This window comes from Eretmochelys imbricata, chromosome 9, assembly GCF_965152235.1.
Source record: "Eretmochelys imbricata isolate rEreImb1 chromosome 9, rEreImb1.hap1, whole genome shotgun sequence".
Taxonomy (NCBI): domain Eukaryota; kingdom Metazoa; phylum Chordata; order Testudines; family Cheloniidae; genus Eretmochelys; species Eretmochelys imbricata.
This window is the reverse complement of record NC_135580.1, coordinates 62,564,590-62,589,868: the sequence shown is the minus strand read 5'-3', so window position 1 is coordinate 62,589,868 and position 25,279 is coordinate 62,564,590. Positions and strand designations below refer to the sequence as shown.

The window sequence follows — 25,279 nt, the reverse complement described above, 5'->3', positions numbered from 1 at the left end:
TAAAGTTCTACAATAACTTTACGTACTTGTCTGGGGGTGAAGGAAAGGAAATATGCAATTTTCACACCACTTATTGTGAAGCCAATGCTTAGACAAGAAGCTAAAAGGAGAAAGTTTTAAATCCTTTCTTGCTACAATCTGTCATCCCACAGCCCAGGAGAGGCAAATGGTGAAATATTTAATTGCAAAGGAAAAGTGTGACCTAGAAACTCATTTGTAAACCCATGAAGGGTTTAACGGCTCAAATTGCATTTTCATAGCAATAAGAGTACATTCTGCTGCCAGCCATACATAAACGTAAAGTCTTTATGATATTCCTTACCTAAGTCACTTCAGTTTCCTCTGATAATGCCACCTCTGCAGAAGACTTACACACTCTTCGGGGTGCAGAAAAATAAGGAAATTGGATTGCTTTAAAAAGAAGCATCAATTGAAAAGCTGTTTCCAATGTTTCATACAAAACCCAGGATCTCCTGCTGTATTGCTATCATTGTTCTAAGCACCAAGGAATATGGTAGTCTTCTCTACCACTGCCTCTCGGTTACCTAATTACACTGACTGGTTGTTTTATTTTCCCGGAGTTAAAGATGCATAGACGAATGTAACTTGTGTCTAGGTTACAAATTCATCACATTGTTTTGAAAGAAACATTGTTAAAGAAGCTATTGTTAAACATCACTGCATCTTCATTATATTTATGAACTAATTTACATTCAGTGTAAACTTTTGCTTACCATACAAGCAAATCTACCTTGTCAAAATGAGAACAAAAAATGTGGCTACATATTTAGCTCTCAATAAATCTTAATTGAATCTCAACACACTGTACTTCAAACTCACTCCGGATCCAATACCACAGTGCTTAAAGTATAACTCCACTTAAATTCCATGAACGATTTGCCAGAGGCTATAAGAGCTGTCCCTTGGTGATAGTTGCACGTGTAAGTAATAGTGATGCTTTCACTTGTATTAGCAAACCACGCTTCTTTGATGTAGCAGCAGCAGCAGCACTTGCAAATACCAGTTCACAGCACTTCCAAGTGCAAGCATCACTACGAGACGTTGAACCCCTGAGTTTTCAGAGTTGCAGCTATTGATTACCAAAGACTTCCTGAAGCATATCACTGGTTTAGAGTTCTTCTTTTATAAAAGTTGGACAACCAGGCAGCATAAGTGACGAAAACGTTCTTTTAGTTTGCTAGCGAACTCTGCCCTTTCCTTCCAGATGAGGAACCAGTCACAGCTACATATGTATGTGTCATCTCTAAATTGAATTATTGCAATTCACCACATCTGAATCTGAACATGAAAACAGTGTGAAGGCTCAAGCTCGTGCAAATTGCAGCTGTCAGCCTTCTCCAGGATTTAGGCTGTAAACACCTCAAGCCTGTGCCTCAGTGCCTCCACAGGGCTCCCACCCTGCCTCTGATGCTAGTCTACAGCCTCAGTGCTAACCTTCAAAGAAATTAATGTATTGGGACCCTGTTAGAGACCACAGTTCCATATATGAACCAGATAGTTGCAGACCACAAAGCCTTGAAAGCATCTTGAGGCAGCTGGGGACAAAGAACTCAGCTGAAGGGATTCAGTTGTGAAATGAGCTTCCAGAGGAGATTAAATGAGTCTGACTACCTTTAGGAAGGTTTTGCAGTGTTTCCTATTTGGTAAAGCTCTCCACCACCACAACATTCATAACTGTCATAACTTTTTTTTTTTTTTTTTTTTAAAAAGTACAGCCCACCACAAACTGAGCTTTGTGTGTCCTGAGAACACGGTGAGGCAAAGTACCCATGAATTTTACAAGGATGTTCACTACTGATGATCAGTTTCATATAGCAAGTACACAGTTATTACAAGAGTAGGCAGTACATATCCCTACCATATAGGTCTAGGCATATGTTAAATGAAAGATACTATATTACACCTTGAGATAAATGAAAAAAGGTTTCATAAATGACCTTTTTGCCGCTTTGCTCAACACCTGACCAAGGAACTTAGGAACCTATCACAAGACTCCAGAGTCCCATTTACAGCTAAAACTTTCCATCCTAGAAGCAGTTACTTGGTTCCTGTAAGAATTCACACAAGAGCCACACCCTTTCTGACACACTATATGGAGTCTGAACTGTAAATGCAAAATGTTCCCTATGACCAGGCAAACCAGAAAGCTGCTGCAGGTCTTATATTTTTAAGAGGACTTCAAAGTATGTATAAAGCAAATGGGCCCCAAACTTTTCAGTGATGGGGACCACTTTAAGGGATTGCCAATATGATTGTGAATAAGCAGGTAGCTGGTCTGCAAAATAACCTACTTGCCCATATGCGATCCCATGACAACACTGTGGCAACTACAATGGCTGCTTACACTGGAAAAGAACATCAGGGGAGTGATGCATCCATAGCTGTTCATGAAAGGGTGTCAAATAAACAGCCAGCACCATGTGACAAGACAATTTTCAACAGGCCACTCTGGTTTTGCCCCAAGCACCCCACCTGCAGCAGCCTAAGCCACCCCCCTGCACAAAGCACCACTGAAGATCCCAGTCCAGCTCTGTGACACATCTGGAAGGACACGATACCAGGTGATCGACCTGGGCCGTTTATCAGGGACAGGGGCTCGCTGCTGAGACAGCATCTGCAGAGGGATTTGGCTAGCTTCAAGATAACGCGCAGCTCGAAGAGCGTACTGCCGCCTAACCTGCCCAGCACACGCCTGGACCCTGCTGCCCTCTGCTAGGGAGAAGGGAACCTGCACCGCTGACACCCCGCATGCCAGCACGGTCACTGAAGAGGCGGCACTGGCCAGAGGGGAAGGGGGTCTCCAATACCTCAGGCCCCCTCCAGCTTCCCCCCGCCCGCAATCGCCTGCCCCGGGGCCCCTCCAGCTTCCCCCCGCCCGCAATCGCCTGCCCCGGGGCCCCTCCAGCTTCCCCCCGCCCGCAATCGCCTGCCCCGGGGCCCCTCCAGCTTCCCCCCGCCCGCAATCGCCTGCCCCGGGGCCCCTCCAGCTTCCCCCCGCCCGCAATCGCCTGCCCCGGGGCCCCTCCAGCTTCCCCCCGCCCGCAATCGCCTGCCCCGGGGCCCCTCCAGCTTCCCCCCGCCCGCAATCGCCTGCCCCGGGGCCCCTCCAGCTTCCCCCCGCCCGCAATCGCCTGCCCCGGGGCCCCTCCAGCTTCCCCCCGCCCGCAATCGCCTGCCCCGGGGCCCCTCCCCCTCCTTTCCGCAATGCCCAGCACCCTGCCCGGGCCAGCGGCCGGCTGGGGGTCTCCCCAGGGGCTGCTCGGAGGCCGGGCGCAGCGGGTCGCTCACCTCTCGGGGGGCCAGCGGCCCCGGGAAGGCGTGTCTCAGCGGGCCGCCCGGCTCCCCGCAGCGCTGTACCTGCAGGAGGGAGACTCCATTCGCGGCGGGGGTGGGAAGCGGCTCAAGTGACCGTCGCAGGCGCTTCCATCCCGGGCGCTACCACCCACCTTCCCTTCTCAGGAAACCAGCGCGCTGCCGCCAGCTCCCGGCTGGGGAAGGGAGGCGCGCTGGCGCAGCAGCAGTGCGCCCCGTGAAGCCGCTGTTCCGCCATCTTTGGTGTTGGCAGGGAGGCACCATGCTCAGGCACCTTCTGCAGCCTGCCTGGTGTATAGCAGAGGAATCAGCGTCTGATCTCTCATCCCATCCTCTCCTCAATCATGGGGTAGAGAGGGTTAGGCGGACAGGAGTTTGTGGGTGTTATGGGCACAGGCAAAGGGGGGATAATTGTACTGGGGCCCGAGCTCAGGGTGCTCCCCAAACATAATGTGTGAAAATAAAGTGAAATGGCGGGGGGAGCAGCTTACATGAGCTCTCAGGGACCAAACTGTCTCTCATCAGGCCTAGCACAGGGCGGGATGGGTGGAAGCCACATCTCTGCCAAATTTCACAGCTGGATTCTAGCTTTATAAAGAGCCAAATCCAGATTCTCACCCCCCCAGCATCTGCATTCTGCTGATGCAGCATGGATCCGTCTCCAGCTTAAATGAGACACTGTACAGCTCGCCCACAGTCCCACTTGTCCATATATCCCCAGCCTCACCCTGCCCTGGAATGGTTAAAAATCAGTCACTCTGTCAGAGGTAGAGACCATACACCCAGGGGTGCTGCAACAATTTGTAAAGTGGGGGTTCTGAGAGCCAATGAACCAAACTATAAACTATGTACCCTGTATATAATGGAAACTACTTCAAGCAGAGGGTGCGGCAGCACCCCAGCACCGCTAGTTCCAGCACTTATGCATTCACCCGTTTCCAGAGAAGTCCCACTGTCTCCAGAGCTTCTTCCCAGACACCTGAACTCTCTCAGAGTTTCTTTACATCACTCAGAGTGCTCTGGCATTGTAATAACTACTCACCAGGCCTCTGAGATTCACTGCCACCCATCCTCCTTTGCATGCTTGGTGCACTGCCCTGCCATGCTCATTACACAGTGAGCAGGTGTGCCAGACCAACACCTGTCACAACTTGTCAGGCAACTATTCATACTCCGTGGACAGTAGTTAGGTAGACCTAAGCCCCACTGCAGATGTTACTGTCTCTGGCAGCAAGCTGTTGCGGGCAAGGACTGCCTAGTACTACATGTGTGCAAGCGCCCAGCACAATGAGGCCCTGATCTCAGCGGAGGCCTCTAGGTGTCACTATAATAATATAAATTTGCACATATTCTCACAGTTCCCATCCTATGCCTTCTCTGTGGACCCTCTATCTGAGCTTCCTTTGCCCAGCTAGAAGCAGCTTATGGCTCTGGCCTGCATGCTTAGGTGCCCTGACTACAGCTGGGCAAATAATAGATTTTTTGGTTTACTAGCAATTTCAAAAAATTGGGGGGGAAATGGGTCAAACTTGAAAACCATCTTTTTCAAAGTATTTGGCATATCAAAAAGCTAAAAAATTTGCTTGGGGTGAAAGAAAACATTTCATTTCCATTTTGAGCATGTTTTCATATTACAAAGAATAAAAGTAAAGGAAATTTTGCAACAAAAAGTCATCTCAAATTAAAAAAATCAAAACATTTCATTTTGAAAGTGTCAAAATGAAACACTGATTTCGTGGAGCTTTTTGTATTAGGAGCTTTTTTTAATTTTTAAATGAAACAATTTGGTGAAATTGACCCAAATTTGCTAAATGTTTTGGGGGCACCAAATATGCTATTTTCACGCGAGAAAAGTTACAGTGCAAAAATTTTGTCAGGCTCTACTTGCGTCCACCTGTCTAGTGCCTTATTCACTAGATCACACTGCTTAGTTTGGGCCAGAAAATTTAAATGGAAGAAGGATGATCTTATGTTTAAGGCACAGGCCTAGGAGTCATGAAAGCTAGATTCCATCCCTAACTCTGGCTTGCTATAAGAATGTGGGTACCCATTCTGTGCCTCAGTTTCCCAATCTGTTAAATGGGGATTATAATACCCAAGAGGGAGTGGGAGTAAATTAATTAATGCATGTACAGTGTTCTGAGATGCCTGTAGGAAAGATGCTAGAGAAGAGCAAAATATTGGTATACGCATTAAAATTTATATACTGATCCAATGGAAGGTTCCAAATGGTCTTGTTTGTCCCACAGAATAGAACAGAATTACCTTTCATATTTCTGACATCCTAAAGCATTTGCCAGATGTGAAATTCTTCAAGTACTGGGACTGTTCACAGAGTGATCAGCCATTGTGTACTCTGCATCGGGTGTTGCCTTTTGAAGATTTGTCCTGGAAGACCAAACGTGTTCTTGGAATAGCAGGAGATGCATCAGGTCAGGACTGAGGTGCACTGGCAGAGCTGTGGGTTAGGGGAGAAGCTAAGGGCTGGATAGCAGGGTGGGCTACAGTTTGAGTTTGAGGGGTATCAGGAGAACAGTGTGTGGGGAACCCCAAGCTGGAATAGCAGAGGACGGCTGCAGAACACAATGGAGGGAAACTGGCAGAACTGTGCATGGTGACTTGCAAAGAGCTTACCTGTTTCTTTCAAATGCTGTTTCTCCGTTTTATGAGCACATTGGGAGGCAGGTGAAAGGATCAAAGAAAAAAATATTGTAAAGAAAGGAGGAGGGAAATATAATAATCTTCTGGGTCAGGTTTTTCCTAACATCACTGAATGTGGATTTGGGTCAGAATTACTATACTGTCTGAGAATAAGCAGGCAACTTAGAGCAACCAGTCAGATGCTTTATAGTAAGCTTAGGGTATACAATAAGCCCCTGTAAAGTGCTGCAAATTAGTGCATGTTTCTTCTTGTAACGGGCTGCTAGGAGATGTTGGGGTGTCTGATAATAGAAGACTTTAAAACTGGAACCCTGATTTGGACAGATGTGTTTGTGATTAAATAATGTTGCAGCACATACAAGCTACACAGATTTTCTCTTTAACTCAATGACACTGAATGTGGAGAGGCTATTGGAATGGAATGGATAGTTGTCAATACAGTGAGGTAAAGGCAACAAAGAGGGTTATGCAGAGGCTAATATGTAATTAACTTCAGCTTTCATAGGGCCAGATTGTCAGAAAATTGGGTGTCATGTATTAAAGTTCACACACACACACACACACACGGGAGCAGGACTGTACTATAATGTGCATAGTAGCATTTAGCCACTAGAGAGTGACTCCACACTTGGTTGAATAGCTTTGAAATTTTTTGTCTCTGTGATGATGAAACATGGTGATCAACTCTGATGGCGAGTTCCTCTTTCCAGCAGGAACTGAATGGAAGCTCCCAGCTGCCTGGTCTACACAGGCCTTGTGTGAATGAGTTGAATGAGCTGCAGTTACAGGACTTCATACTGGAAGCAACAGAAGCAGGTGGATTTCTCTTCATTTCCTCTGATTTCGAGAAATTTCTCTCCAGTTCCTCAGCTTCTCCAGGTCGGTGGCTGAGGAGGTGGGTTTCCAAGCAGCACAGTACATTCTCCGGCCTCCATGACTTTCCCAAATATCCTCTTCCCATCTGTGTTGCTGGTGTTCTTTTCCTTATAATTATTAAGTTAGTCTCAGTGACTGGAATGCCATGAAGCAGTAGCCCTCCCAGGTGCTTTCTGCAGGACCCTTAGATCCAGGGCCTTGTGGACTATTTAGCAAGCTGGATCTAAATTCTGTAGCAAGCTCTGTGATTTCTCTAGCACAACAGACTGGAAATCCTGCAGGAGCTTTACAGAAGCCAGTGAAGGTTTGTATGGACAGGGCAATCATAGAATCATAGAATATCAGGGTTGGAAGGGACCTCAGGAGGTCATCTAGTCCAACCCCCTTCCCAAAGCAGGACCAATTCCCAATTTTTGCCCAGATTTCTAAATGGCCCCCTCAAGGATTGAACTCACAACCTGGGTTTAGCAGGCCAATGCTCAAACCACTGAGCTATCCCTCCCCCTTCCCCCCCAATAAATGAATCCACAAGCAGCACAGTAGCTCCTCATAGAATATCAGGGTTGGAAGGGACCCCTGAAGGTCATCTAGTCCAACCCCCTGCTCGAAGCAGGACCAATTCCCAGTTAAATCATCCCAGCCAGGGCTTTGTCAAGCCTGACCTTAAAAACCTCTAAGGAAGGAGATTCTACCACCTCCCTAGGTAACGCATTCCAGTGTTTCACCACCCTCTTAGTGAAAAAGTTTTTCCTAATATCCAATCTAAACCTCCCCCACTGCAACTTGAGACCATTACTCCTCGTTCTGTCATCTGGTACCACTGAGAACAGTCTAGAGCCATCCTCTTTGGAACCCCCTTTCAGGTAGTTGAAAGCAGCTATCAAATCCCCCCTCATTCTTCTCTTCTGCAGGCTAAACAATCCCAGCTCCCTCAGCCTCTCCTCATAAGTCATGTGTTCTGGACCCCTAATCATTTTTGTTGCCCTTCGCTGGACTCTCTCCAATTTATCCACAATTTATCCTGTGCTGGTTCGATTGCTATTAAATTTCCCTGTATTTGTATACTTATGCCCAAATAAAAGTGTTAGTCTCTAAGGTGCCACAAGGACTCCTCATTATTTTTTCATCATAATACAGTTCAGATGCTTCTTGCTGCCAAGCTTTGGGCTCCAGCAGACTTTTATTGTGGGCATGATGGGAAGCGCATTTGTAGGAGTTCCCAATCGGCACAGCTCATCCTCCAAATCTCCTGGCAGGAGAGGGCAGCACTAACCCAAATATATTTTCCTGGCACTAGAGGGCAGCTGTAACACCGATACAAAGGTTTCAGAGTAACAGCCATGTTAGTCTGTATTCGCAAAAAGAAAAGGAGGACTTGTGGCACCTTAGAGACTAACCAATTATGCATCCGATGAAGTGAGCTGTGGCTCACAAAAGCTTATGCTCAAATAAATTGGTTAGTCTATAAGGTGCCACAAGTCCTCCTTTTCTTTTCACAGATACAAAGCTCTCTCTGGGGCAGTCTGGTGAGCAACACGGCTTTCAACACAAGATCTGGTTTGCTGCAGTTGAGGCTTGGACAGTTTCCCTTTTATTGGAGCTAGCACTTGTCTGAACTTACAGCTTGTCCCCAGAGAGAGATCAGAGGAAAATACCTTTAAACTCTGGCTGCCTACCAGCTGCAGAGGTCACAGCATGTTGTATAACTAAGCAGGAGTGGTAAAGGACAGTCAAAAAAATGACTCTGTATATAGGTCATCAAGGGGCTCAGTCTTTATCCTCCCCCCTCAGTGATTCCAGAGGAAATGATTTTTATTTACAAGTCAAAGAGTTTTTTCTTACTCTTCCTGGGGACTGAAAATCCAGTGGGTTCTGCCCTTTACAGCATCAGTCATAATAAAAATAAGCAATTAGAATTCAGTCAGTTGACGAACCATGAGCTAGGGATGTAAAATGTTAACCGGTTAACCCGCCTTAACTGTTAACTGTTAACCCCCCAGGCCGTCTGGCCGGCCCCGCACCAGCCAGAGCGGCCCCAGCAACACCAGTCATCCGGATCAGCCCCAGCCTGTTAACTGTTTAAACAAAATATTTTTTAATTGTTTAAATGGTTAACTTTTGAAACGGTATTTACATCCCTAGCATGAACTGGAAAAAAGTCAGGTCTTTTTCTCTTAAAGCTGTGTTTCTCCCTACAGGGATAACTTGTGTGTGCATGGTGCCGTGGTTGTGTGCGTTGACTGAGACAGAATTGGGTCAGGGCACCTATCTTATCTGCTGCTTTCTTTTCTCTCTGTGCAATCAGACCCAGCTTGCTGCAGTCTTTTTGGAGACCCGCATTGGTCCCCCAGGTCACCTCAATAGCATAATTGCTCCTGCGAGAGAATGACATGCTGGTCCTAGGGTTCAACGGTTTCTGCTCCAATGCCATGTGACTTTGAAAAGCCCCAAGGTTCAGAATGTAAGGGTCTTAACCTACTGCTCATTACCATAGCATCTGAGCACCTTTCATGTATGATAAATAGCAATAAGTCCCTAGTGGATTTCATGGAGTCTCTGGCTCAGTTCTCTTTAGAGGGTCAGAACTCTGCTTGTGCTAGGGTTTAGGTGGTTGGGATTTGGGGGCAGAAGGGGGTGTCAATGCTGTGGAAAGGCCTTTTCAAAGAGGAGAGTTTTGCCACATTTACTAAATATAGTCACACTCTGGATTTGCCTCTTCTCCACTGGAAGTTCATTCCCTAGCTGGATTCCCCTGAATGGGGAGGAGTGGTGAATGGTGAGTGTCAGGAAATAAACAACACCTGTTCTTTGCTTCCACTCCAGAACACTTTTCTTAGAAACAGCCAGCCTGACACCAACTTGCTGGTTTCCAGTGCACATTACTTGCATTCCCCCCTGCATGATCTTGGGCTGCCATGTAATAATGCAACAGAGTGTACAACCCCCTGTTCTGATCTCTCTCTGTTGAGCTGATTCCACTTCTGGTGTGAATTCCCCCCAGATAGATGCTACGTACTAACGCAGTCATTCCGGCAAAACTGATTGACAGTGAATCTGTGTGGGCAAGAGATGCCGGACTGATAGCCCTGGCAGACTGATGGGGGTGAGTCATCTCCACAACAGCTACCCCCTAAACAGCAGCAAGGCACGCTCAGCCCTGAGCTAGAAGGCCCACGCTTAAGAGGGAGAGAGGACTCAGTAGCCACCATAACCCATTCAGCCCTTGGCCTGCGTGCTGCTATCAATGATACTCAGCTGGAACGGTGATGTTTGTAATGGGGACACCTATCCACCAGGAAATAGACAGACATGCACACTCACCCCACTCATTTCACAGAGACTGCCAGGCAGTCAGCTGATAACAACTGGGCCTACTAAACTGAGCTGGGTTTGATCTGGTGCCTTAAGGGTGAAAGATTTAGGGTTGCATCTGTCCAGATTTTACCCTGATAGTCCGGTTTTTGGCTTCTGTGTCCAGGTGCCATAGGGTTGCCAGGTGCCTCTTTTTTTTTTTTTTTTTAAACCAGAAAGTCTGGTTGAAAAGGGGACCTGGCAACCCTAAATGGCACCCAAACCAAAAGTCTCATTACCACAGGGTGTGGGGAGGCGCCAGGTCTTTAACCCGTACAACCCCTGCCTAAGCAGGGCCACCTCCTATCTGCAGGCAGGCTCCTTGAGATAATCCAGCAAGTGACAGGCAGAAGGAGGGAGAGGAATGAATGACAGGGAGCAGCACCTTGAGGGAAGAGGCAGAGCAAGGGTGGGGCCTCTCGGAAAGAGGCGGAGCAGGGACAGGGTCTTAGGGGTCCAGTTACCAGCAATTAGAAAGGTGGCAACCCTAGAAAGGTTCCATAGCCCTTCCCAGGCCCCGTGTACAACTGGTTTCCATGCCATCTATCCTAGCAGTCCCTGTTTTGTGCTAGCCAGGAATTCCTTTCAAGTTGCACAGGTACCCAGCTAGGGACCTGGGAGTATGAGGAATGCTGGGTGAGGAGGCTAACATGGACTGTTTCTGTAACCTTGTACTGTCACAAAAGGGCCATTCTTCTGTCTAGGAAATCCCTGTCTTCAACTCATTAGGGCTAATTCCTGACCTAGAAGGACTGACAACTAACCTCCCTGCAACCCTGCCTGAAACAATAGCTCAGAGATGTAAACTGCCCCAATCCCTGGAGTGGAGTGTTAACCCTGAAACCTAATGATGATCATTTAAATACTTGTGAGCTATTTGACTGCCAATGATTTTAGCAGAAACATTCAGTTTTTCTGGAATTTGCTGAGAGCTTGAACTTGTGAGTAGAGCACCACTTTTTCACACAACACTTAATTCAACTCTGGAGTTTATGGCCACAGGAAATTGTCGAGGCAAAACACCTGGCAAAATTCAAGATGGAATTGAACACTTATGCACATGCAATATGCAAAATTATAATAGTTCTTGCCAACAACCATTTTGGAAGGGATACTAAACCTCATGCTGCGGGGCTTAAACCAACCTCCGGCAATCAGAGATTAGGAGGTGAACTAATGCAGGAGCAGATGATCCCATATCTACCTGTCATAGCATTCTTACACCTTCTGCTAAAACCTTCAGTGCTGGCCACTGTCAGAGACAGGATACTGGGTTAAATGGGCCACCCTGGTTATTCCCATCTGCCATCATGGTCCCTCCAGGCTGTTGGCAACTGGCACAAGTTAGAGTAGCCCTCCGGCTTGCCCTGCAGGACCAAAGACTCAAGAGCACAGAAGGATGGCTTAAAGACCCTCCCAAAATGTGGTGCATACAGCTTGGCTGCAGGAGAGACAGGTATCCCAGGATCTGTGGGGGACAAAGAACACCAAGGAATTCACACCCACGATGAATTTGGCCCAAACAATCAAGCCCTGGTTAGAATCAGTGGGTCTCTTCTGCTCTGGTTTCCATTTCAGTAACCAAGTGACCCGCAGGCCCATTCAGTTTCTTTACTTACCCTAGTTGTTGTCTCCCCTCAGTGGAAATTCCAGGCGCTTTGTGGGAGGAACATGTAGAGAAGTGAGACACGCTGCAGACTTCTGCTGAGATCCTGTTTTGTAACTTCCCACAGTGCAGCCCTGATGCCGCTGACACTCATTACAGGGAAGCAGGTGACTTCTCCCAGGCACTGGGGGCAGAACTGGATTACTTCATAACAATGTGATCCTCAGAAGCTGCTTGGTTAGTTCTGGCCTGAATAACACTTTGGATCCCAGCCCACTTCTGAACCATGAGCTTAAGGGACTCAGTGTCAACACCCTCCCTTCAAAACTTACTTTTGCTGTACAGAAATGATTGGCGAGCTATCGCTGGGGTGAGGGATCTGGACAGTGGGTGGTGGGAGGGGGTTACTTTTCAGATCCATTCTCTCCCCCAAACTGACTTTAACAAGCTTCCTGTTACAGGGCCACTAGCCCTTTAAGAGCCTTGTCCCACCTGGGAGGCCAGGGATCAGTCAAAGCCTTTGATTTCAATGGAAGTGAAGCACCTAAATACCTTTGAGGACCTAGGTCCTGGTTCTTAGATGAAAGGCCAAAAAGCAACCCCATTGAGACAGGCCTTCAGGAGTCCCTGGATCCCGGGAAAGGAGCTGTTGTGGTGTCTGAGAAATAAACCCATCCCTGAAGAAAGAGATTGAAGTTCAGCCTCCTTTGGGAGCTTTATCTCTTGCACTGGTGGGTGAGTCAGCCCATCAGCTTTCACCAGGTTCACCACTGGAGAAGGAGGAAATAGACATAGTAGTGTACTGTTGCAGTAGAAGAGGGAGTAGGGATATCACTGGGGAGAAATGAGGTGTAAGATGGCATCATGCAGCCTATATCAACGTGCCAGCCCTCTGTTCTAAGGGCCTGATCCTGCCATACAGTGAGCATCCTCAACTCCCATTGTCTCCTGTGTCCCTCATATCAGGCCCCACTCTTAAAATGCAATGCTAAAATAAAGTTGCCTTTTGAGAGGTCTTTCGTCTCTTGCCCCAGCAGCTACCGGGGGGGATTTGCCGTTACCTTGGAGGGTGCAGTGAGCAACGCTGCCCCCCGAACTGGTTGGAAAAATTCCAATGAAACGGTTTTGTTGGAATTGAAAGGTTCTGCAGGGAGGGTTTGATTTTGACAACATTCCTCCAGAAACCAGACAGGGAACCAGTGGAACCCTGCCTGTCAGGCAGCTTTCAAAACCTGCCTGGTTTCCTGCCAGCTTGCCCGGCCCTTCACCAGTCCTGATTTTCCAGGGTTTGGAGCAAGCCATATGGAGTGGGCTGCGGACCCCAAGGAAGCTCCTCCATGTAGACTGCCACTGAGTCTGGGACCCGTGGGCTGTCCCTCTGGTGGAAAATTTTGAATTTCTTCTGAAACCAATGTCAAAATATCTAAATCCTCCACAAACCGGAAATACCTTTGTCTGCACAGCTCTGTTGCTGACAGCCCACACCCAGCATTCACTTCTGAGATCTGGCAGCTCTACTGAATCCATCCAGCTCCTCTGGAGTCTGCCTAGAATAGACATCCTCAATGGTGCAGCATACGCTGGGTTTCCTGCAATTGTTTGGGACACATTTCTATTTGATGGTTTTGAAGTCTTCATCAGGAACATGGAGAGGATCTTCCTAGAATACTGAAGTCATCATTGCAGCCAGCGTGGACATGCCAGTGGAGAATGTTACAGGAGCCAGAGTTTCCTAGCTCAAGACCGTATCACCACCACAACATTCCTAATCTCCAGCGAAAGGCAATATGTCAGAGGTCAGTCCTGGCCTCCACCCACCTCCATAGCACACAAAATTAGCTTTGCATTCACCAACGCCCTGAATAACACATTCACAAGTGGCAGCATGACAAGGCCTTACCTCATCAGAGGTAACGCCCTGCTGCTGCCTCAGTTGCCTCACTGTCAGAGCCAAACAAAACCACCACAGCTGGTACTTTGTCATTACTCTCCCCTTCTGGGGACTAATTTACTAACATGCAAAAAGTTTAACTCAGTAGACATGCCCAGTCTTCTTCTCCAGGCTCACCAGTCTCCTAATGCCCTCTTAAGGGATTTCCTCCAACCCCTCCCTCCAGGTAGCTCTAGCCTAGCCTTTACCTTTCTGTGATAAGAAGAGTTTCTGCCCTGGGATAATTTGAACTTGCATCTCCTCTAGGTCTCTCCCCTCTTTACCCTTGAATCAGGTCCCGTCTCACTCTCAGATCTAAGCAGATGCATTCTACCAGCTCCACCAGAAGACTCTCAAGCTAGACCTTCCCTAGTGTTGGATCTCCCCTTTTCTTCTCCTCATATAGGAAGCCCCACTTTGGGGCTACCATCACATGATGCCTGGTCACCTGACCCAACCCCCAGCCCAGTCCCAAACCCATCACCTGGGAGGCAGACACCTAGGCACAGGTGAGGATGAGCCCAACTTCCCTTAAAGGGCAAGGCCATGCTGTGACAGGCATCCACTCCCAAAAGCTGTTGGGGCAGTGGTCAGATCATCTGAAGCAAATAACCGGCAGTGTGTGTGAGCATTAATACCGTTCACCCTTAAACAGGGGGCAGCTCTTCGTCATTTGCTTTTCAAGAACAATAGGCACCCAGAGAAAAAGGCATAGAAATGGACAATGATCAGTGTCAATATTTGTCATGCAATTGTGTTCTGTGTGCATGGTGGGGGGAGCTGGAATTGTTGGGGCTGGCTGGACATTTGCTGCTAATTTGTTTTTTAAATGGAAATGTGTGGAAAGTGCCTGATTGCCCCCCAAAATTTGGATTTCATTGAAAACCCCAAACCTGGCAACCGGAAATGTTTGAAATTGCAGCCAAACATTTTGGATTGTTGGGTTTTCAGTTTTCCAACAAAATGTCCAAAACTTCAATGAAACCACACAAAAAAGTTTCATTTTCATTGAAATTTTCCCTGGGAGGAAAAAACTGCCATTTTCCAAACAGCTCCAGGAATTACACTAGTTCCATCCCTCCCTACTCGGATGAGATATACATTTCACCAAAGGTCTTATACAGCTACATGTGGGAGCTTTAACAGAAGCCCTGGGTCTCCTTGCCTCATCTCTGTGGTCTGTGGACAGTGAGGCTGTATTGAGGATGGGAAGTCAAAGGCAACTTTCTCACTGCATTTTCCTATCCAAGGACTGGGCATTGTTTTAAGAGAAAAATTCCCTTGGCTCAACATTAAAGATAGAACTAAATCATGTGACGGCAACCTCTGCCCGACTGCCACCCCTTCTGCCTCCAGTGTGCTAGGAAACCGCTTATTGTAAAAGGGAAGCACTGAAATAGCAGGAGACCGGAAGTGTGCGGCTCGATGCTGGTGTGCAGAGAGAAGAGCTACTGTGGATGCTGGAGCGCTGTGCCCATTGATTACAGACCCAGCCCCACGCACTCATAGTAAGCGCTTGGCCTTGTCACACTGATGTCACCGCTTTGCAAACTTGTCAAAAACCCTGCAAATCTCCCCTCCCCCATGGCGTTTGCACTGTAGAACATTCTGCCCAGCTGAGTTGTCCATCCATGGTGCTGGGGGCTCTGCGGCTACTCCCCTCCATTCTGAGCCAAATCTGAGTCAAGAATCTAAATCACTAATCCGCCAGCAGAGGTTGGGACTGATGAAACAGCACCCTGAGCTATAGGCAATGGAGAGCCTCCTGTTGCTGCTGGCTGGTATAGGTTGGCATTGCCGATCCAGCCCCCTGTCTGGCCGAAGGGAATTCCCTGTGATTCACAACCTTGATGGGAAGTTTAAGTGTGTGCTGGGGGGAGGGTAAACTGGAATATTCTCCGTGGAGGACCCTGGAAAAAGAAATAACCAGTCCCCTGTGCTCCACAAGGTCACTATTTATGGACAGAAAGTATGGGTGGCACGTGACTCCTCCTTTTGCAGGCTGTGGCCCCGCCCCAAGGCCAGCCCCCACTCCGACCCCCCAACTGCCCTTTTCCCTGAGGTTCCCCTCACCTGCCTCTCACACCTCTTCCCCCGAGGCCCTCCACCCCACCCGCCTGCCTGCTGACTGGGCAGCCAGCCAGCCAGCCGGCCCCTCACTGCTTACACATGCCTCTTCACCCCCTCCCCAAGACTCCCATGTGGGAAGAGCAGGGACCAGGAGAGGTGAAGCAAGGGCAGGGCCTCTGAGGGAAGAGGCCGAGCGGGAGTGGGGCCTTGGGGCGGAGCGTGGGCAGGGCCATGGCCCTGGCACCCTTTCAGCAGCAGTGCGCACCAAACGTAGTGGGCCAGCTGTTTAGGGAGGCTTAGCCTCCCCTGGCCTCTTATACCCAGCACCATGACAGAGAGCTCTGATGTGTACCTAGGAATGTACAAGAAGTAGTAAAGCAGAGCTGAGTTTGGGTCCAATCTAAGAGGGCGTTGGACAGTCAAAGAAGAGCTCACGTTCATTAGCGTCACAGGAGCAGTTCTTCTTCTTTTCTCCTGGATGAGCATGGGAGCCCGAGAACAGGGCAGCAAAGAGGATGTAGAACCTACTGCCTCTTTATCTACCTTACGCTTTCATACAGCACCTATCGCTGCAGTAGTGCAGTGTCAACCTCTCCGTCACTGATCTCAGTCCAGCCTAGATCAGCAGAGGACAAAAGCTGTTCCTAGCTCATGGCTGTTCAGTGGCCAATAGGAAATGAGCTGGGCTCCCAGCGCACATCATCCAAACTGGCACCGACTGGTCCCTTCAAGGCAGTCTCAGCAGAGAGGCCCAGGGCGGAATGGGAATTGACCTCCCTCCCTGTGAGGGCCGCTTGCACCACTGCTGCCCTTTCTGCCCGCCTGCTGTGACTGCAGAAGTCCAGTCCCAGGGTGGCCAAGCCAGCAGCTTTCACCAGCACTACAACCTCAGTGGGATTTAGGCTCCTAAATCAGTGCGAGTTAGGCACCTGCACACCTTGGAGGATCTGGGCCTAAGGTCCCTTTAAGCAGGAAAAGGTAGGAGTAAAAGTGGCAGCGGAAAGCCAGGTGGGAAAGAGACCAGGAGTGGCTGAACGGCCTTTCCACTCTATTGTCCTAGGCTCCGGGGTAAGCAGTGCGCGCCGAGTCTGAGTGAACTACCGTCATACCATGCAGTGTGCATCACGCATCACCACAGTTCCCAGGGGGGACTCACGACATCCGGGCCCCGCAGAATCAAAGTAAAACAATCTGTGGAAATGACCCAGCAAGGAGAGGGGACAGGATACCGCTCAGCAGCACCGCAGGCTGCATTGTGCCTTTGGATTCCTCACGGATGAAGTCAGACTCCAGCCTTGCTAGTAAGAGGGGAGCTGAAGGGGGAAGGGAGAAGGCCGGAAGGATCAAGGGCCACAAATACCCCTTCCTCTGCTGTGATCATGGGAAATCATTTATATAGGATACTCCCCCTAACGGATGATCCATGCCCCGTGCTCCAAAATCAAGTAATCCTCTCCCCCTGCCCACAATCCACTCCAGCACACCCCAGTGGGAAATGCATTCGCCCCTGAGCGGTGGTGATTGGGTTAGCCCTGTGCACTGAGCAAACTCCTGTCACTTGAGAAGCTCTGGGACTGGAGCACCCACCGGGAAAAAAGAGTGGGTGCTCAGCACCCACCAGCCACAGCTGTTTAGCATCTGGCGGGAGGCGCTTGGGGGAAGGGGCAGAGCGGGGGCGGGAAGAGACAGAGTGAGGGCGGGGCCTTGGGAAGAAGCAGGGGTAGAGCGCCCACCAAGGAAAATAAAAGTCAGCACATGTGTTCCTGTGTCTTTTTGGTGGGATGCGATGAAGGCGCAATACCACACCTGTTTGGGAGAACTCCCAGCCCCACCTGGGAGCTCAGAGGAATGGTGTGAAATGTGGATCCTCCTGGCCAGGCAGGGCAGCTGCATATCAAACCCACTCTGCTCAGAGGCCATTTGCCTGAAGTACCCTTTGAAAACCCTTCATCCTCTTCCTCTAGTACACCGAGGCTTACTATAGACCCCTTCCTATTGCAATCCTAGGCTCTCCGGAGGATGGCATGGGATGGGGAGATAGGGCTGCATCTACTTTTACCTTAGGGCCTGGTGACTGAAATCAGCGTGCGTGACGTAACACAGCAGCAATACCTGGACTGTGGGAGTCGGTCTGTGATACCAGTGGCCCAGTGTTCAGCATCTTCCCTACTATTTAAGGCATTGTTTATCTCTAGGCTGTGTAAACCAGCTGCCGTGCCATAGCTGAGCCCAAATCCAGGCTGTTGGCATCACATCTCTCCAGAAAGGAAAGAGGGTGCCTGGGGACTGGCACCGAGGAGAAGGGGTGAGATGCCAGAGGAAGATGCTGTTATGTGACTGAAGGGCGTGGCTTTGGGGAAGGGATGGGATAGGAGGGGTAGATTAGCAGCTGGGATGTGTACGTGTGAGATGTAACCATCTCCACCCCACCCCGCAGCAACCTCTCTTTACATCCTCTGCCCCAACCCCTCCTCTGTTAAAGTGGCTCGCTGTAAGCGCCGGAAAGTGGGGAGAAGGGGTGGCCACACCCAGCTTACAACTCATCTCTCCCCATTAGCAATAGAAACATTGAGTCCAAGTGACAGCTGTGACTCGCCTGGCTGAGCAATGTTCCTCCTCTCTCCTGATCAGGGGACTGCTCAGCACGGCAGGGTCACAGCCAAGCTGTGGGGAGAGCACGGCTCCGTCCAAACCCCCTCCGGCTGGAGAGAGCGCCAGGGAGGAGGCTATGGCAAGTGAGTCAGCAGCAGCAGTGACTGTCACAGGATCATCTGGGGGATCAGGACACTGAGACACATTGCAGGAGAGTGTGGCACATTCGGGACAGCCAAAGGAACTGCCGTGGGACAGAGCCAGGGTGGAGCAAGTGGCCGTGACCACTTCTCTTTCTGGAGCAGAGTATAGCTCACACCCACTCACGCCCTTTCCAGTGCTCTCCTTCTGGGTGCTGCACCATACAGTCTTGGTTCCAGTCCCAAACACTCCCACGCACTGTGGGGCTACCGCAAGCTTCAGAGCCCCTGCTGTAATTTATAACCAGTCCCTGCACAGCCGCATTGAAGCTCCCACAGGCCGGGCTGTCTCGGGCACAGCCTCACACCAAAGGGCAAGGTTGTTCTGGGTACCTGCTCAGTTTGGGGATGGAGCTGGTGCAGATGCAGAGAGGTCCCAGGTTTCAGTCCCTCCTGGCGGTCCCAGCACTGTTAGCTCGAGTGCCTGGTGATCACAACTCCCATGGGATGCCATGAGGAGAAACCATCCAGCCTGCCACTTCCCTCCTGGGCACTGCAGAATTGTTCCCTTCGGTATATCCCCAACTAATATGCCAGGCCGAAACGTCCCAAGCAATGGGGCTGCCGTCATTTCCCTTGGCAGATGATTCCACAGAGGTTTCCTCTGCTCAGTTTCATCCCATTGCTCCCAGTTACCCTCACTCCCTGGACCGCCCTAAACAATCCAGCTCCAGCCGTGAAGGGTCACCCTCTTCAGATGCTTGTGGATGGTTAGCACATCCCCAGCCAAACTGCACATGTCTAGGGCCTGACTCATCACTGCGGTCCCGAATCAGCTGTTCAGTCCATGTGACCCTTCCTCATGAAACTCATGCTTTCCTGCCCTCTTCTTCCATGGTACGCCCACACCTTGAACACTCGGTGCAGATCTGCTCTCCCCAGCTTCAAAGGGATATGTTAGCATTGGAAAAGGTGCAGAGAAGGGCAGGAAAAATGATGAGGGGCACAAAACAGCTTCCATAGGAGAGATTAAAAAGCCTGGGACTGTTCAGCTTGGAAAAGAGACGACTAAGGAGGGAATACGATGGAGGTCTATAAAATCATGACTGGTCTGGAGAAAGTGAACAAGGAAGTGTTATTTACCCCTTCACATAGCACACGAACCAGAGGTCACCCAGTGAAATTAATAGGCAGCAGAATTAAAACAAACATAAGGAAAAAGAAAAGGAGTACTTGTGGCACCTTAGAGACTAACCAATTTATTTGAGCATAAGTTTTCGTGAGCTACAGCTCACTTCATTGGATGCATACTGTGGAAAGTATAGAAGATCTTTTTATACAAACAAAGCATGAAAAAAATGGGTGTTTACCACGACAAAAGGTTTTCTCTCCCCCCACCCCACTCTCCTGCTGGTAATAGCTTATCTAAAGTGATCACTCTCCTTGCAATGTATGTGATAATCAAGGTGGGCCATTTCCAGCACAAATCCTGGATTATCATACACATTGCAAGGAGAGTGATCACTTTAGATAAGCTATTACCAACAGGAGAGTGGGTTTGTGCGGGGGGGGTGGAGGGGGGAGAAGAAAACCTGGATTTGTGCTGGAAATGGCCCAACTTGATTATCATACACATTGTAAGGAGAGCGATCACTTTAGATAAGCTATTACCAGCAGGAGAGTGGAGTGGGGGAGAGAAAACCTTTTGTCGTGGTAAACACCCATTTTTTCATGCTTTGTGTGTATAAAAAGATCTTCTATACTTTCCACAGTATGCATCCGATGAAGTGAGCTGTAGCTCACGAAAGCTTATGCTCAAATAAATTGGTTAGTCTCTAAGGTGCCACAAGTACTCCTTTTCTTTTTGCGAATACAGACTAACACGGCTGTTACTCTGAAACCAAACATAAGGAAGTACTTCTTACACAACACACAGTTGACCAGTGGAACTCATTGCCAGGGGATGTTGTGAAGGCCAAGACAATAACAGGGTTCAAAAAAGAATTAGATAAGTTCATGGAGGATAGGTCCATCCATGGCTACTAGTTAAGATGGTCAAGGAATGCAACCCCTGCTCTGGGTGTCCCTAGCCTCTGACTGCCAGAAGCTGGGACTAGATGTTAGGGGATGGATCATTTGATAAATTGCCTTGTTCTGTTCATTCCCTCTGAAGCATCTGGCCCTGGCCACTGTCGGAAGACAGGATATTGGGCTAGATGGACCATTGGTCTGACCCAGAATAACCATTCTTATGTTCATTACTTTTGTTCTTCTCTGAATTGCTTCCATTTTTTGTGACATCTTTCCGGTCCTGAGGAATCCAGAACTGAACTCAGTGTTCCAGAGAACGAGGCATCACAGCCCTATAGATAGGGACCGTTATCACCCAGCTCCATGGTTCCAGGTCGCTGTTCCATATGCAGCCTTCAAATCACATTGCCTTTTCCTCTCTCTTTGCTGTCCTCTCTTTTGGCCTTAGTGTCCAAGTGTCTCTCTCCGTCCCCTTCTCCCACTGCTGCTCGCCTCTGGCTAGAGCAGATTTCCATGCAGCCCCACCCAAGAAGCCTGACCCCAGGCCCTGCTAGAATGACACCCTCTGAAGATCTGCGCCATTCACAAGTGGCCCCTGAGGGCCCCCTTCCCTGACAAGCCATGCCCTAATGGCTGAATCTATGCACTGTCTAGCCAGTCTCAGACATGCCAGCATCAGAACATAAGAACATAAGAATGGCTATACTGGGTCAGACTAAAGGTCCATCCAGCCAAGTATCCTGTCTACCAACAGTGGCCAATGCCAGGTGCTCCAGAGGAAGAGAACTTAACAGGTAATGATCTAGTGATCTCTCTCCTGCCATCCATCTCCACCCTCTGACAAACAGAGGCTAGGGACACCATTCCTTACCCATCCTGGCTAATAGCCATTAATGGACTTAACCTCCATGAATTTATCCAGTTCTCTTTTAAACCCTGTTATAGTCCTAGCTTTCACAACCTCCTCAGGCAAGGAGTTCCACAGGTTCACTGTGCGCTGAGTGAAGAAGAACTTCCTTTTCTTTGTTTTAAACCTGCTACCCATTCATTTCATTTGGTGGCCCCTAGTTCTTATATTATGGGAACAAGTAAATAACTTTTCCTTGTTCACTTTCTCCACACCACTCATGATTTTATATACCTCTACCATATCCCCCCTTAGTCTCCTCTTTTCCAAGCTGAAAAGTCCTAGCCTCTTTAATCTCCCCTCATATGGGACCCGTTCCAAACCCCTAATCATTTTAGTCGCCCTTTTCTGAACCTTTTGTAATGCCAGTAGATCTTTTTTGAGATGAGGGGACCACATCTGTATGCAGTATTCAAGATGTGGGCGTACCATGGATTTATATAAGGGCAATAAGATATTTTCCTTCTTATTCTCTATCCCTTTTTTAATGATTCCTAACATCCCGTTTGCTTTTTTGACTGCCGCTGCACACTGCGTGGACAGACGTCTGCAGAGAACTATCCACGATCGCTCCAAGATCTTTCTCCTGATTAGCTGTAGCTAAATTAGCCCTCATTATATTGTATGTATAGTTGATTCTCAGTGAATGCTGTCTCCCCATGTGAATTACAAGATCACCCAGACTGCTGCATGCTTAATAGGACAAATCATACTGTGTACTACTTTCCATATAAAATCTCAACACCCCTGAAAGCTCATTCCCGCAGGGGCTTCCCTTCCCTTCCCGTTGGGGGGGGAGGGATAGCTCAGTGGTTTGAGCATTGGCCTGCTAAACCCAGGGTTGTGAGTTCAATCCTTGAGGTGGCCATTTAGGGATCTAGGGCAAAAATTGGGGATTTGAGCAGGGGGTTGGACTAGATGACCTCCCAAGGTCCCTTCCAACCCTGGTAGTCTATGAGTCTATGATTCTTCCCTGGATGCTGCTGAGGTCTGCCACTTCCACCGAGGAAAGCTGTGATGGTGACATAGTGAAAGCACAGAGCTGGAGGACGTGTGGCCATACGAGCACTTTGCTTTCCCAGCTCCACACAGGAAATTACTCACACTGGGTAGTTTCAGGATGAAGTACCCACTCCAGTCTCCAGCATGTTCTCATTTCTCTCACTGCATGCCAAGTGAGACTCTCTTGAGGCGCAACAAAGACGCTTTCCTTGAGCCCATACACTCTAGCGTAGGTGTTGGTGCATGCAGCACTGATGAAAGGTGCCAGATCGATAATGCTGGAGACTCAAGTCCCTAGAACAAGTGCTGCACTGGCCATGGTAGTACAAAAGTCCACTACCCTGGCCTACCAATGAAGGGACCACCCCTCGGGGTGAGAGCGCCGTTTGGTGTTCACACCCCCAAAACCCCACCATAACCGATTCTCTCAGCAGGGAGGTCAAGGGCTGAATAGATTGTGGAGACCAGTCTCTAGAAACTAGCCTGACACCCAACACTGCACTTCACAAAGGCTCCCAAACAGCCAGCTTTCAGTTACCATCTACCTGCAGTGGGACCAATGATCTAGAGGAGATAGGCTCTGTACCTCAGCTCCTGTTTTATTCTGGCCCTGTTCCCTGTGTCAAGAATGCAGGACTGGTTTCCAATCTGCCCTGGTGCTTCTGCTAAATCTTTCAGGGACACTTTGACTTAAATTCTCCAACTCATCAAGAATTAAACTATTTCGATGTCTACGGGGCTTGTTCTGCATTACTAGACATTTAATAACACTAGTGTTTGGAGGGAGCTGTCCAGGGAATCGCTGGGTGAAATCACTGGCCTGTGTTACACAGGAGATCAGACTAAATGATCATAGAGGTCTCACTATCTAAGAATCTCTGGCTGCCCTAGACTCCACAGAACAGGTCTGCTGTCTGCGTGCCACCCTGCCCTTAAACTGTTCAGCTTAACCATGGAACCAAATGAAACTGGGACCAAAGTAACAAAACCATCTCCAGATAGAATTGGATCTTGAGAGGTAGGAACAGATTCAACACTCTTTGGGGCATGTGTGTGTGGGGGGGGAATAAATGCAGTACAAATCGATCCACTCCCTGCACTCAAACGCTTCCTCACTCTCTGCCAGAGTACGTTCTAGAAAACATGCTCTTCAAATAGAAACAAAGTAGTGCACAGAGGCTAGTGCCTCCTCTGCAGCCCCCATTAACCCTGGAACTTCCCCCACAAACCACATGGGAGCGTTTCTCACACAGGAAAACAAACTTTCTGCAGAGGCAGGGGACACATTCACTGCTGTGGTTCCACTCAAATAACATCAGCATCTTCCATTCCTATGGTCACCCTCAGCTTCTGGGTGCCCAGCAAACAGTTAATACAGAAGCTACATGGTTGTGCAATTGTATGTGTAATAACATCCCTGCTAGAGGATTGAACCCGGGACTTTTGGCTCTGAAGATATGAGCCTCTCCTGCCTGAACTAAAGGCAAAGCTCCTCATCTTGGATGCAACAGTAGACTCATCAACCTCTATTCTTGTTCCAACCACTAAAGGGAGACAAAGAACCACAGTGCTTTAGTATGGGGTACATAAGGACCAGGGATAAATCCTGGTCAGGCTGTCTCTCTCAGAACCTTTCTCTTCCCACCCTTTCTATGCGCTCTTGATTAGATAATGAATCTCTTCTGCCCTGATTAATTCACATCCAGCAAGGAAACCAACTGCTTTGCCTCAGCGTCAGAGAGGATGACTCCTGCTCACCTGCTCTTCAGGAGCTCAACTCCAAGGGTCCACCAGACTCAATGAAGGTCTGAAGTATGGAAATGCAGCTGATGATCCCACAGTTTCTTTGCGGGCTGAGGGTAGCAATCATATCCTTAGCCTGCCTCTGGTGGCCTGAAGCTGCCCCTATATCCACATCTGAGTCAGTGAGATTTCCACCACTACTTCAACAACCACCACTGATCCATTAAACTCTCTCTGGAACACTGCCACATCAGCATCAACTTCCTGGACACCAGGATCAGCTTCAACAATGGAACCCAGCAGACAACTATATACAGGAAACCCACGGATCACACCTACCTTCACAGATCCAGTAACCACCAAGAAATCTGTTTTCTATAGCCAGGCGCTCAGATACCACAGAATATGCTCCAAGGAGAACGTCCAGGATATACACATTAACACACTCAAAACTGCCTTCACCAAACAAAGAGACTCCACCAGAGAAGTAGATCACATCATGGAATTGGCACCCAAATACCCTGAGATAACTTGCTTCAATACAGAAGTAAAATCCCCTCTGATTACACACTCTTAGCAGTCACCCACCCTCCCACACTGGGACACATACAAGGTATCAACAGCTACAACAAATACTCGATGGGGAGCCCACCCTGAAAGAAATCTTTCCTGAACCCCCTCTTCTGCGCTTCAAACAACCCTCCAACCTCTCCAATGGCATCATGAGAAGCAAGATCCCCACAGACCAGAACCCATCAACTCAAAGCAGCACCAGACCCTGCCAGAACAACAGATGCAAAACCCGCAGACATATCTCCATTCCTACAATGATCAACACCCTCCACAACAAACTTTTCAAGATCCATGGGTCCTACGCATACCTATCACAATAAGTGGTATACCTCATCCAGTGCGCTAAATGCCCCAATAACAACTATGTGGGTGAAACCAGGCAATCACTGCACTCTCAAATGAGCTCACATAGGAAAACGATAAAAGACAAAAACACCACATCACCTGTGGGTGAACACTTTTCA

General features: G+C 48.7%; 1 protein-coding gene across 2 annotated transcripts in view; it reads right to left on the bottom strand.

Moving 5' to 3' along the window:
* The window catches only part of LOC144269920 (H(+)/Cl(-) exchange transporter 5), a 92,080-nt gene extending 88,581 nt beyond the window's left edge, over positions 1–3,499 (bottom strand). Inside the window, exon 1 of one of the 2 annotated variants that reach the window (XM_077825988.1) lies at positions 3,379–3,499. The gene's annotated coding sequence lies outside the window, so the exon portion shown is untranslated. Of the gene's footprint in view, positions 1–3,309 lie in introns of both variants that reach the window. The other variant, XM_077825987.1, reaches the window with a different exon arrangement.
* Positions 3,500–25,279: the final 21,780 nt, after the last annotated feature.